This window comes from Canis aureus, chromosome 7 (assembly GCF_053574225.1).
Source record: "Canis aureus isolate CA01 chromosome 7, VMU_Caureus_v.1.0, whole genome shotgun sequence".
NCBI lineage: Eukaryota > Metazoa > Chordata > Mammalia > Carnivora > Canidae > Canis > Canis aureus.
In genome coordinates, this window is record NC_135617.1 from 68,091,528 (window position 1) to 68,105,739 (window position 14,212).

The 14,212-nt window shown below is 48.4% G+C and overlaps 1 protein-coding gene across 7 annotated transcripts in view; it reads right to left on the minus strand.

The window, feature by feature from the left end:
- The window catches only part of PPARD (peroxisome proliferator activated receptor delta), an 86,965-nt gene that overhangs the window by 22,655 nt on the left and 50,098 nt on the right, over window positions 1-14,212 (minus strand). Inside the window, exons 1-3 of one of the 7 annotated variants that reach the window (XM_077904308.1) lie at window positions 11,797-11,976; window positions 11,260-11,365; window positions 10,603-10,756 (exon numbers count right to left, since the gene is read on the minus strand). The exons of 2 other annotated variants lie outside the window; for them this stretch is intronic. The gene's annotated coding sequence lies outside the window, so the exon portion shown is untranslated. Of the gene's footprint in view, window positions 1-10,602; window positions 10,757-10,997; window positions 11,077-11,259; window positions 11,372-11,796; window positions 11,977-12,352; window positions 12,475-14,212 lie in introns of those variants that run through there. 4 more of the 7 variants (XM_077904306.1, XM_077904309.1, XM_077904305.1 and 1 more) reach the window with 4 other exon arrangements.

Sequence of the window (14,212 nt, forward strand, 5' to 3'; positions counted from 1 at the left end):
AGCAGGGGGAGGGGCAGAGGAGGGAGAGAGAATCTAAGCAGATCCCCCACAGAGTATGGAGCCTGATGAGGCACTCGATCCCACGACCCTGAGATCATGACCTGAACAGAAATCAAAAGTTGGGTGCTTGACTGAGCCACCCAGGTGCCTCTCCAGCACCCACTCTCTTGTCACAGATGAATGGCAGGCCTTCTGGGAGTGGAGGTGGGGGAGGGCCACACTCCATTTGCCATTGGACAAGTCTGTTTCATGGGAAGAGGTAGCTAGGAGCTTAATCCAAATGATCCTAAGCTCTAGACAGGTCTGGTCTGGGACCCAAGCAATCAACCAAGCCACCTGGGGCCCTCATCCATCCCACAAGGTCTAGACATCCTCAAGAGGTAGAGCACCCCTGCCACCCACCCCAGGCAGTGTGCTGGAGCCCCATGCATCTCTCAAAGGTGTGGTGCAGCCTGAGAGGCTTCTCCCTGAACCAGAGCCCAAGCTGGGTCATAGCTATAAGCCTCCAGCTCACCAGCCCCATTGCAATGGTTCTGGCTTCCATTCTCCCAGGGCTTACATACCAGGCTCCGTGTGGATGGACATATAATCCTCAAAACAACCCTAAGAAAAAAACAAAACAAAACAAAAAAAAACCACAAAAAAACAACCCTAAGAGTCAGGTACTATTAATGATTTCCAACTAACTGATGAGGAACTTGCACACAGAGAGGGGAAGTAACTGACTCAAGGTTGCACAGTAATTGGAACAGCAGGATTGGCGCCCACACAGATTGATTCAAGTGTTAGTCTCTGTACTGCGTGCCTTGCATATGGGGATATGTAAGACTGCTATGTCTAGAAGGTGGTATGTCCCTGACCTGTTGGATTTAGAAGCTGCTCTTAGCCTTGGTCTGGAGCCATTACTGCTGAATTCTTGGTCTAGCTGCCAATCCCCAACTGTTTTTCCATCAAGAATACCCTGGGTCAAGGTCCTTTTGGATACTCCCTGTCAGAAAATGACTGCTATATGCCGAAGACAGCCACAGGCTCTGGTCCCTGTCTCCTTCTCCAGCCCCATCCCACTTACCCTGTGTTCCAGCATCACCCTCTGACCCTAGAGGCTCGTACTGGCCTCAGCCTGAAATGTTGCCCCTTCCACTCCTCTCCTTCAAGAGCGGGCTCTCCTGTACCTCCTCCCTTAGGAAGTTCTGGCTGACCAGCCTCATTCTGTTCCTTCCTAAGGCAAATGTGAGCCAGGCCCTCAGATCTGCGATCACTGCAGCAAACTGCAAAGTCAGGCAACGGGTCTGGCCTCACCAGGCCACTATCAGTTTCCCAGACGATGCCCTCTCGCTTGCCAAGGTAGGTCCCCAGCATCTGGCATAGTGTCTGGTACATAGTGGGCACTCTGCACACACTTGCTGAATGAAGACACAGATATTAGCCTCAGGCACAGTGTTTTCAGTCTCAGCATTGCTGCTGTATCAGTTTTTGTGTATTAACTCCTGAGATGCAATACTCCGTAGAAGTGAATTCCAGGGGCTTCTGTGTCAGGGTGGCTCTGCGCCACCCTCTCTGTGACACTAACTCTTCAGAGTTCCTCAGCCCACATCTTTATGTGAACATAACGTCTTTATGAACAGACGTCATAAAGGTTAAATAACCACATAGCCAGTGCCAAGTAGTGCTGAGTATATAGTCCATGTCCAACAAACAGGGACTGTGGCCACTGCTACGATTGTTGCCATGGGTTCATCTTAAGATATTATACGGAGCAAGTGACATTCCAGGTCTAGAAATGTGCCAGCCTATTAGAATTCCAGAGACCCAAACAGACCCAGAATTTCCCAGTTCCCTGCCTCATCATCAACTGGGTAGAAGAGAACTGACAAGGAGCTCCCTGCTCTGGGCACATGCTTCTCCTTCAGAGAACCGGGCCCAACTCTTCCTCCACTTCTTGGGCTCCTTTGCCTCGATGCAGATGACCCAGCTGCTGCCCTCTCCTCCCTCATGCCACTGCAGGGGGATGAGGGTCAGCAGTCTCCAGAGAAAGGGCAGAGGTTGCCCCATTTCCCTGGCAAGCGCTTTCAGGGTCAGCAGTGAGAGAGGCCATGCGAGAATGAGCCTGCTTGACTCTGTCCTGAGCTTCCAAATCAATCATTTATCTGGGTAATGACCCAGTGCCCTGGTTTTCCAGACCAGCAACTCCACAGGGCTCTTTGCTCCCCATTTGCCAATCCAGGTCACCCCACTCCTCTCAGAGTACAGGAGAGGCCTTTGTGGCCTTCTTGTTGGAAGCCACCAGAAGCCAATCTCCAGAAGTAGCCTGGGGGCTGGTTTTATTCAGAGAGATCTTGAACCAGAGAAAAGGCAGTCAGGTCACTCTTGTCCTGCATATTATGTAATTTTTCTAGTTCCATCAAGGGTCAGTCCCTAAGCCCTGTGGAGCGGAGCTGAACTAAAAAAAAAAAGGAAAAGCTGCCTCAGGAAGCTACCGAGAGCGTAACAGGGAAGAGACGTGAGTGGGAAAAAGAGGGCTCTTTACCCGGGATCAGTGGGGCTCAGATGCCCGCCATCACCACTCCTGCAAGGTTAACACGCTGATCACTGCCCTAGCTGCCTTGGACTGGAGCCACTGAAGACTGAAGAGACAGCAAAACTCTCCAGTCTGGGGGTACCTGGGGGCTCAGTCCGTTAAATGTCTGCCTGTGGCTCTGGTCGTGACCCCAGGATCCTGGGATCGAGCCCCGAGTTGTGTTGGGCTCCCTGCTCAGCAAGGGACCTGCTTCTCCCCCACCCCCCCACCATCATGCTCTCTCTCTCTCAAATAAATAAATAATATCTTTAAAAACAATCTCCAGTTTTCATAAACAATAGAATCTCAGCAATGTTTAACCATGTACATAAGGCACACAAACAAAACTGGAGACATGGCTCAAACTCTGAATGGTACTTTTCTCTGAGGGCTCCAGTTATGGGGAATTCTTGTTTTCTTATCTTTTTCTGTGTTCTCCAATTTCTTCACCATGAGCATAGGTTACCTTAATGATGGGAGGAGGGAGGAAGATTTTACAGAAGTGTCATGAACAAAGAAAACTGAATAATATGCTCAGATACTGCTGAGGTAAAAGAAAGGCCTGCTCAGAAGAGACCCAGATCTTTCCTTTCTACTGCAAGCCTGAGGAAGGAAGGAAGACCCATCATTGCTCAGAGAAGGCTCCTGAGGTAAGGGTGTTTGTGCCAGCGGGCAGAGGGCCACGCTGGGGACCTTTCCAGAACACTTCTCACCTGAGGACCTCAGGTGCTATGGCTGCTGAGGCCGTCAATGCCCCTCCACTCTTCTTCTAGGCCCTGCCAGCTGTTGCCAGCTGCTTGCATTCACTCATTCAACAAATATTTGTTAAGTACCTACTATCATGTACCAGTCTACATCAGGCAACTAACCAACACAAATATGTAACTAGGAACCACAACCAGGGCTCTAAAAGACAAAGGCCAAGCACAGTGGGGGCATACTCAGAGTATGCTAGCCTAGTGGGGTGGCCAGGGGAGGCCTCTGACTGAGAGGTGGGCCAATGGGGTCCTGGGACCACCGGAAACAGGGATGTGAAAAGGCCTCACAGAGAGAGGAAGATGGCATGGCCCCTCTGAGAGCATAGCACAGGAAGCCTGGTCTAGCTGAGGCTAGAGATCACTTGGGGCTTCAAAGGGCAAGCTGAGGATGTGGGTGTTTATCCACAGAGCAGCAGAGAGGGTTATGAAGAGGATGGGCAGGGATCAGAGCCACACTTAAAGCTAAACTTCTCTGGCTGCTGTGGACAGGTTGGAGATGATTTCAGCAGGGCTCGGAGAAGCCAGGGTTCCAGCAAACCCTAGCTGGGGCACTCATGGAAGGGGAAGGCCACCTCCCAGAGCCCTGGAAGGCTGGGCATGGGAAGCACCCACATTCATTCCAGGGAAGACCCGCGCTCAAGAGTGGAGGGGAGAGGCCCTTACAGAGCTGTATGCTTCTCCAGTTGCGCCACTTGTGCTCTCGGAGTAAACATCAGAGCAAGGTTAGATGGCCTCCAAGGCCCCCTTCCTGCTCTGGCCTCCTTGGCTCCAGCCTCCTAGCACTGTCCTCGCTTAGTGATTCCCAGCTGTGACATACACACAGATCTGGGGAACAGATGTGGCACTTAGCAATGCCTGGCAGGAGGCTGATTGACACGTTCCTGGGCCTGTCAACTCCATACAAGCACCCCAAATTCCTGACACAGCTCTCGTAGCCAGGGCACCAAACTGGGGACCAGTGGCCCTGCTCTGAGAGCTATGTGGTTATGGGACACAGACTAGATGCCACTACACATACTCTTTCCTTTTTATTTTTATTTATTAAATATTTTTAATTAATTAATTAATTAATTAATGACAGCGAGAGAGAGAAAGAGAGGCAGAGACACAGAAGGAGCAGGCTCCATGCAGGGAGCCCGACGTGGAACTCGATCCCGGAACCCCAGGACCACGCCCTGGGCCAAAGGCAGGCGCTTAAATCCCTGAGCCACCCAAGCTGCTCTACCCTTTCCTTTTTATTTTTTAAAGATTATTTATTTATTCATGAAAGAAACAGAGAGATAGGCAGAGACACAGGCAGAGGGAGAAGCAGGCTCCACGCAGGAAGCCCGACGCGGGACTCAATCCCAGGACTCTAGGATCACACCCTGGGCCGAAGGCAAGGGCTAAACCACTGAGCCACCCAGGGATCCTATACCCTTTCCTTTTTAAACAACTAAGACCAGGACATTGGTCTGTCCTTTAAAGTTCACAAAGAGGGTGGCCTGGGTGACTCAGCGGTTTAGTGCTGCCTTCAGCCCGGGGCCTGATCCTGGAAACCCGGTATCGAGTCCCATGTCAGGCTTCCTGCATGGAGCCTCCTTCTCCCTCTGCCTGTGTCTCTGTGTCTCTCTGTCTCTCTCTCTCTCGTGTCTCTCCTGAATAAATAAATAAAATCATAAAAAGAAAAAAAAAGTTCACAAAGAGTCTTCATGTCTGCAACTCCACTGGATCAACCCAGAGGGAGGAGGGCAGACAGGACTCATGTGTTAAGCGCTAGAATGGATTATTTCCTTTGAACACCACGATGACCCTCTGAGGGAAGCTCTAGCTCCTGCTGGCCATGTTAACAAATTAGGTGAGCGAACAGAGGCTGGCAGCAAGTGGGGGACAGCGCACTGAGGGGGGTGGCCAGGCCTAGTGAGAGGGAATAAAACTCACCAGGCTGGGAAAAATGGGACTCACACCTGGAAAGGGAGGCAGAATTGGGGGTCAGAGGGGCCCAGTGACTTCTGAACCTCCCCAAGCGGAGGGGAGGCATGGGAGCACCATCTGGCTAAGCCAGGGTTGGTCAGTCCTGCCCAGGACAAACTGTGACTCCCAAGTATAAGCTTTACCTTTAACAGCATTCATGTCCTTTGACCCTGGTAATTACCTCACAGGAAAATGCACTGGGCTGTTCAGTGCAGTGTTATTTACAATAATGAAATCAACTTTTTAGAATGAGAAATATTTATAATAACGGAAGAGAAGAGAAATAATTCCATGCCCAGTGAAGGAATGGTTCAATAAATTAGGCAGCCCCTGGAAAATGGTGTACTATGTTTCTGTATAATATTTCATAGCTTTTTAAAGTGAAAAAATAGTAACATTCAGAACTATATAGCATAATTCCCATAAAAATGGCTACAGAAAGAATGGAAGGAAGTTTCCTTGTATGAATAGGGTGGTAGGCGATTTACTGCTTTTATGTTGCTGCACTTATTGAACTTGATGTTCCAAACAGGTATTATCTTCATCTTACTTGACCCATTAGAGTATGTGATACTATTGCTGGATCCTCCTCCTCCCTCCCACCTTTTCTTACTTGGCTTCCAGGCTTCCTGGCTGTTCCCACGCAATCTGGTCCCAGTCAACTCCCAGTCTGAAGGTCTCTTTCATTCTCCAGCTACACTCGCTCCCTGCATGATCTGAAACTGGCTGTGGCTTTCAATACCTTCAATAAATATGCTTTTGCCTCCCATATTTATTTCTTCAGTTCCAGCTTCTCTGACATCTCCACGTGGATGCCTAATGGTATCCAAATGGAGTCCCTGACCTTCCCCCCGACCCAGGTCTTTTCCATCTCAGTAAATGGCATCTCCAACCTTCTAGTTGGTCAGGCCACAGCACTGGAGTCCGTGAATCCTGTGGGCTCTCCCTTTAACAAATACCCAGAATCTAATCACTTCTCACCACCTCCACTGCTATGATCCTGGCCCAAGTCAACATCCTCTCTTGCCTGGATTATTCCAACAGCCTCCCAACTGCCTTCTCTGCTTTTGGCTTTGCCCCCTACTCTCTACACAGCAGAGTGATACTTTTAAGTCAGATTCTGTCCTTCCTGTGACCAAATCGCTCCAGGAGCTTCCTGCCCATCTCTAGAGTGGCCTGTGGGGCCTTCCGGCACAGGTGCCCTGCCTACCGCTCCCTTCCTGGCATACTGTGCACAGGCACATGGTGTCCTTGCTGGTCTTGAACACAGCAGGCATATCTTGCTGCAGAGCCTTTGCAGCTTTTTCCCTTCAGCCGAAAATGTACTTCCTCAGGGCTTTGGTCCCATATGACCGTCAACTTGATGTTGGGGAGGGTCATCAGAAATGATATGCTATAACCAGCAATTGGCCCATGAACTGGACCCAGGTAACTGAAAGCTCCTCACACTCTCCCCAGTCTATGGAATATGGGTTCTGCTTCCTTTCTCGCTCCCCAGAGGCTGTTCCAAGGACACAGCCTTGAGATAGCAAGGTGGTACTGAAAACACCTGCGTGGTATACATGACTGAGTCCAGGGAAGGCTTCTTTGTAAGCTTTTAAGATTTGTTGGGTGGGTGTGGGGATCCATTTGTCTCGCTGCCACCCAATATAAGCCATATATGTAAGCTCCCTTTATTAAAACTGCCACCTGCTAACCTGGAGTGGCCTCTTTGGTCTCTTGTCTGCTCTCTGCTCCAAGTGACACCTGACCATTCAATTTAAAACCAGCCCAGCTCACCTTCAGGTACTTCCATTTCCCTTCCTGCTTCAATTTTCTCCACAGCTCTTGCCACTGTCTGGAATTGCATGTCTGCATGCGTGCATATATGGATATAAGTAAGTATTTTTTAAAATGCCTTTGTTTACTGATTGTCTCTCCCCAAGAATAAAAACCCCACATGGGCAAAAATTTTCACCTGTTAGATTCACAGTGATCTTCAACTTTTAGAGCAGCGACTGGCAGATAGTCACTGCTCAATAAATATGTACTGAATGAATAACTTTTTATAATTGGAAAAAAAAAAAAAAAAAGACTTCCATTCATGGCCCAGCCTGAAACAGCCCCACACAGATCATTTGTCCTTGGATTCTGTTTTCTAGGAGTGGAGAGACCACTCCAGTCAAAAGAGTAGCTCATCAGGATTACAATAAACTGGCAGAAATGCAGCATAGGGGAGACATCGAGTCCAGAAACAGCTGGCTGAAGGTACTTAGTTGACATCCAGCCCAGCTCTTTTTGCTAATCTGTCAGGTGATTTAGGAGGAGGTGGTTCTTTTTCCTTGGCTTAATTTTCCCCACAGGAAGGGAGTGTTGGGTGCATCTATCCCCACCTTCCTTTTGATTCTAAAATCCTCTCACTGAGCAGACCCCGAGGGTAGTAGTCAACGGAAAAAGGCCTAGGTGTCTCACAGGCCTCAGCTCCTCTCAGAGTAGGGGTGGGGAGGTGGTGACACGTCCTTGGGTGCCCTGTAAGTGTTTATACTCCAATCAAAGAGGAAGATAAGCCGTCACTACAACAACCCCGTCAGGGAAACCAGGAAGCAGAAGCGGTGGGGGGAGAGGGGCTAAGTCTGGAGGAAGAGGAAATGGCTTCAGGCCAGAGGCCTTGGGGAAGGTTCAAGGCTAAGGAGAGCTGGGCTGTCCAGAAATGATCTTAAAAGTAAAATATGTTCATCAGTGAAAACATTTAAGAATTTAGAGAAGAAAATAAAATCAAGGAGTGGGGAGATTGCTTTTTAAATACAGACTGAGGGGTAGGGTATTCTAGGTTGGGGAAATGCAGGGTCTTAGGCCCAGGAGGGGGGCAGGGACCAGAAGAGGCTGGGGAAGGAGATCACAGAGAGAACCTCTTATAACTCTCACAAGGAGCCTACCCAACTTCTCCGTGAATCACATCGTAAGAAGTGTTTCTATGTGCTGGGCATTACTGTAAGCTCCTTACATGTGGTGACTCCTTACATGTGGTGACTCACAAGTGAGAACTGTGAAGCAGGTACTATTATCATTCCCATTTACTAATGAGAAAACGGAGCCAGGGAAGGTTACATAATTTCCACGTCCCACTGAGCCAGGATGCAGAGCCGTGAACCAGGCTGCCTTCAGGGTGGGAGCTCTCAACCTCTCCACTGCTTCTTGCCTCCCCTCTAATGCTAAAAAGTCTCCTGCATCTGGCAAGTGGACCCACTCCGACGAACCTCCATTCTTGATTCTGTCCCTGCCTGATGTCTGGTCACCAGGTCCCGACCTGCACCTCTCCCCCCATCAGGTCATCCTGTCCAGGTGAGACCTTTCAGGTGCCACACCAATTGTCACTGGCCCCATTCCCGACCCTCCTCCTCCTCTGTTTATCATGCCCTCCTAATGCGTGGCTCCTAAAACCCCCAATGGTCAAGATGAAGCTGGAATGTTGAGGTGGGCAATTCTTTAAAATCTATCTTTTCTCCTAAGTCAGTAAGGGGCCAAAGTGTCATGAGATGGTTTCCTTTAGGTGCTGTTTATTAACCTTTGGATAAGGTAATTTCTACAAACAACGGTGACTGCCTGGGTCCTGCTGAAATCCAGATCCCCAGCATGACTCTTCTTTGTCTGGAGGTGAGAGGAGAGCGGATACGATGGAGAGTGTTAATGCTGGGCTATATGTACTCCCAGGTCGGTCTTTAACATGTTGCTGGGTTCCTCTGGACAACCTTCTAACCACCCTGTGGTTCAGTTTTCCCATCTGTGAGATGGGATTAGTATCCATATGCCTCTCCTAACGGAGGAAGCAAGGCTCAGGTGAGATATTAAATGTGAAAAAACATTTGTATTATACAATTTACACACCAAAATATCAATGGTGGTTATCTCTTAAGGTGATATTTATTTCTTCTCTTATTGCTTATCCAATTTTTCTAAATTTTCTATAATGAACATGCGCTGTATTTAGCAAGCAAAAAGAAAAAGAAGTTTAAAAGGCCTGATACAAACATGAGACATCATTATTTTAGATGTCTAAGCAGAAGATGAAGCAGAAGAAGCCGAAGGAGTCATCTCATGATGCAACATTCTGGCACATTCCTGCCATGGAACTCTCTGCAGACTCTCCAGAGCAGCAGGTGGAACACATGTGGTGCCACGGCAGGATGGCCTGGATATGCTGCTGGGAGGGAAGGGCGAGGAGTCACACTGCACATCTGCCTCACAAACATTTTGTTTAAGACAGTGGAACAGAGCCGACACACGTTTGCCCAGTAACACAACAACTGCAGAGAGAAAATAGTCTGGAATGGGAGAGAGAAAGGTGGTGGAGAGATTACTAGTTTTTACCTGTGTGTAGTTGTAATTGTTTTTAAAACAGGCAACAATGTCTTTTGCTATGAAGCTGAGAAGAGCCAGGAGCCTCCTTCAAAAACTTCTTGCTGGGGATCCCTGGGTGGCGCAGCGGTTTGGCGCCTGCCTTTGGCCCAGGGCGCGATCCTGGAGACTCGGGATCGAATCCCACATCGGGCTCCTGGTGCATGGAGCCTGCTTCTCCCTCTGCCTGTGTCTCTGCGCCTCTCTCTCTCTCTCTGTGACTATCATAAATAAATAAATAATTAAAAAAAAAAAAAACTTATTGCTTTCTCCCTTACAAAAGCTCTGAATCTCACTTGAGTGAAACCAGTTTGGGCACTAAGGGTGAAGGTGGACACTGGAGAAAGCCAAGCTTGCCTGGTGTTGGATCTCAAAAGACATTTTCAGAACTTGCATTATGTTCTTCCTTTCCTTTCCTTTCCTTTTTTTTTTTTTTTTCTTTTAAGATCTATTTATCTGAGGGGGGGGTGGGAGGAGAGAGGAGGAGAGTAGAGGAGGGACAGAGAAAGACTCACCCGGAGCGTGGAGCCCAACACAGGGCTGGGTCTCATGACCTGGAGATCCTGACCTGAGCTGAAACCAAGGGTTGGACGCTGAACGGACTGAGCCACCCAGGGGCCCCTCTCCCTGGCTTTCCTTTTCAAGCACACACCTATGTGGCTGCTCTCTCATGTCCCAGATAAGGCCTCATTAACAAATATTCAAAAAGCATGAAGTCCCCCAAAATGGGGAAGGGAGAACCAGAGGTGAAGAAATGAAAGGACAAATCGAACAAGAGTATTTAAATCTCAGGAATACCTGATTTTTAAACATCAAAGCACCATGAGAGTCAGAAAACTGGCCCCTGCCCTCACCTTCGAATTCACATATCATTTTGACACAGATTCTAGCTTTTACGCCTGCATGACAGACAGCCTTCGAGAGCTCTGTGAGAAAGCTAGTCAAAAATCTGTCACTTACTTCTCAGAACGCAGAGCCAGGATGAGGGATGTGCAGAATGAGATGGGGAAATACCAGGCCTGGAGTGACTTAGGGATGACACCTGGGGAATTCATTCAGCGAGCAGAAGGCCTCACATGCAGGTCACGTCAGGCTCCTAGTATGGATTTCTGCCCTATCAGCAGGAGGAAGAAGGGGTTCCCTCTAAAGAATGAAGTAAAGCACTGCCACCGTTCCCCAAGTATCACAACCAGTGACAATGGGGAGTCTTGTCTATAAACACCGCTGTTCCTGAGGTTCTCTCCAGGGGCCCCCTCTGTCCCTGCCGACCTGGATGCCAGGACCCTGGGGATGTCTCTAAGATGCAGGGCCTAGGGAAGCCATCAACCAGGGAAGAAGTGTTCCCCAGAACTAACCTCTGGGCCTACGAGGCACAGCATGCTCCTGGTCAGGCCACTTTGGCCCTGCCCTGAATTTGGCCACTTCCTGGGAGGCCTGTGAAGGTGAGCAATTCAAGGAGAACCACTGGGAACTTAGGAAGGCTGACTCTCCTGGACTCTAAGTTCCACAGCAACAGGACAATGTGGCCCTGACAAACCAAATCCTGACTGAGCCAGAGCTACAGTTTTCCTCAAAACAACACTCCAAAGAATGGCATGAGGAACAGACATTACTCACCAAGTACTTAAAGTGCTGCTACTTGCTTTGGAGAGAGCTGCTAACTGGGAAGATGTCAGTTTGGTGGGCTGGTGAGCCGCCCAAACAGAGGGCCAGCAGAGTAGTCCTGGAATATTCCAGAGTCACTGCTGTAGCCTTTCTTTCTGGTTGCCTCCTTGAGAACCTCCACCCAAATCCTAGGGCATCCAGAGCATGCACACAGTGTCTCCCCACCCACAATGACCTGCTTGGCAAGGTTCTGCACACCTTTCCCCCATTAATACTTCCTGTCTTCCTCCCTCCCCCCCAGGAACTCAGGCAGGCTGAGGCAGTACCCTCTCCATCTATCTAGACTGCCCTTGGAATTCATGGGCCAATCTGGGGATCCTGGGCACTAACCCTAGCCTGAGCCAAGCCCAGGTACGCGAAACCTGAACTTCCCTGTCTGGGGAGGTGGAGGCTGGAACGGGGCCAGTAGCTCAACTTTGTAACATCCACACAAAAGCATTTATTCCAAAGGTGGCTGAGGAGAGTCCAACAGCCCGCCTACAAGCTTACCTGAGGTGCCCAGGCCTTCCTACAATACAGCCTGCCACATGCAGGAGAGGAACCTGGGCAGGAGAGGCACCTCTCTCTTGCTTCTCACTTCAGATCCTACAAGGGCTAATGTTCTGCTTGATTCTGAGCATTAGTCCCCAGAGCTTGGTGCCACCATAAGGATGATGGGTCAGTTCAGAGGAGGCAGACTGACATAAGGGCAAGGGCCCCAAAAGAACAGCTTATGATTCCTAGCTCTGCCACTCACTAGCTGAGTGGCCCTGGGCAAATTGCTTCACCTCTCTGAGTTTCTATTTCCTTTTATGTATAACTACGCAGCCCAGAGAGATGATGTAACTTGTCTACGGTTTTGGGGAGAGACGGTTGTAGAGCCTGGTCCCCTATCCCAGTTCCTTGGCTTCCAGGGCCTTCTTGACTACACCAAGATGCTTCTCAATAGCAAGTACAACTGACAGAGAAACAAATCAGCGAAAGGTTCCTTCCAAAGTTCTCTGCCTTTAAACCAAAGTAGCCTTCCCAGACACCAGTTTAAACAGGTGATTAAAGTTATCATCACCTTTACTGCGGCCAGCTGGGACCATTATGCTTCCCGATGTGGAGCAACAGGGAGCATTTGTTACCTATGCGGATTCCCACCAAAAAAATGATAACCAGAATCTAATGACAAGGAAATGATGGAACAAAGATGGAATGTGGACAATCGATGACACACTGTCAACTGTTAGCAACTGGTGAATCTTAGTGAAGGAAATACAGATGTTCACCACACTATTCTTTCAACTTGCCTATAGCTTGGGCCTTTTATTAAACAAAAAAGAGAGGAAAAGGGCTATTCTCTTTCAGCTCACTCCGTAGCTCTCAACAAAGACTCAGCTGCATCATGTTTGCTTCTCTATCCAGTGTCCAGAATATAAAAAGCTTCTCTGTTTGTCACTCAAGCTTGGCACAAGAGGGATCTCAGTTTTCTAAGTGCATCTTTCCATAAAACTCTACAACCTGAACCACCTTCATCAGCCACAGCTGTTTACACACTGCTTCCAAACAGCCATTAGTTGGAAACTCGTTTGTTGAGGCAACAACTTTCATGGAGTACTCTTCATGGGTCATGCACCCACCTTGGGTAAGGCACCAAGCCGGGCCCCAGAGACATTGTAATGGATGAGACTCAGTGGCTGCCCTGTGGAGCTTACCTGCCAGGGAACCCTATGGTAGTTGGCACAATAGCAGTCTTGCCTTATGATCTTTCTCTGTCTCTCTCTCTCTCTCTCTCTTTTAAAGTAGGCTCTACACCCAGCGTGTAGCCTAGTGCGGGGCTTGAACTCACAACCCTGAGATCAAAAGTTGGATGCTTAACTGACTGAGCCACCTAGGTCCTCCCTGCCTTGTGATATCTCTTGACTGTACAGCAATACAAGACTTCCTTCCCAACATCTCTTGGGAAATTTATCTGTTTTATTTAATCCCCAAACCCGAGAAACACCAATCGAGAAGTTGGGAAAATGGGAAAAAGTATGATAATCCTCTGGTGAGAATTAAAGCTTAACAATCAATCTAGGGATGTTATTGGTTCGAAGGAATCCACTGACTTCAAGTCAAAGCAAGAGCAAGAAGCTAACACACAGAATTGAAGGTTAAGGCTGGCATCTCAGAACCAAGACAGGCGTGTGAAGGAGAGCAGTCAAAATCTAATCAAGTCTTGCTTATAGCCACTGCCATGCCCTAAGTGTGTGTTACATTAACCTGTTTGCCACTAAGGGTGAGTCATTCTTGCAAATATGTATTTATATATTTATATACATACTATGCACAAATCCTACAAGTACTATTCTAAGAAATAAGTTTGGATAGCTAAATAAGTCCCTAACTTGGCAATTTTGACACATGATTTTGTGTAGTGTTCTTAATTTCATCCACCTGTTAGGTTTTTCAAATACTACTCAATAATGTTCACTGGCAGAGTGCTTAGGTGGCTCGGTCGGTTGAGTGTCTGACTCTTGATTTCAATTCAGGTCATGATCTCAGGGTCCTTGGATAGAGCCCCTTGTCAAGCTCACCGCTCAATATGGAGTGCTTGTTGCTTGTCTCCCTTTCCCTCTGCTCACTCCCCTCCCCGCTCAAGTGCATGCTCATGACCTACACTTTACATAACTCTCATAAAACTTAACTAGAAATGAATCCTAAATCTAAATGTAAAATAAAAAGCTATCAACTATAGAAGAAAATACAGGAGAAAAATCTTTGTGACCTTTGGTTAGGCAAAAAGTCCTTAGGTAGGACTTCAAAAGAACAACTCATTAAACAAACTGATAAACTGGACTTCATTAAAATTAAGAACCAGGACGCCTCGGTGGCTCAGAGGTTGAGTGTCTGCCTTCGGCTCAGGTCATGATCCTGGAGACCCGGGATCAAGTCCCAC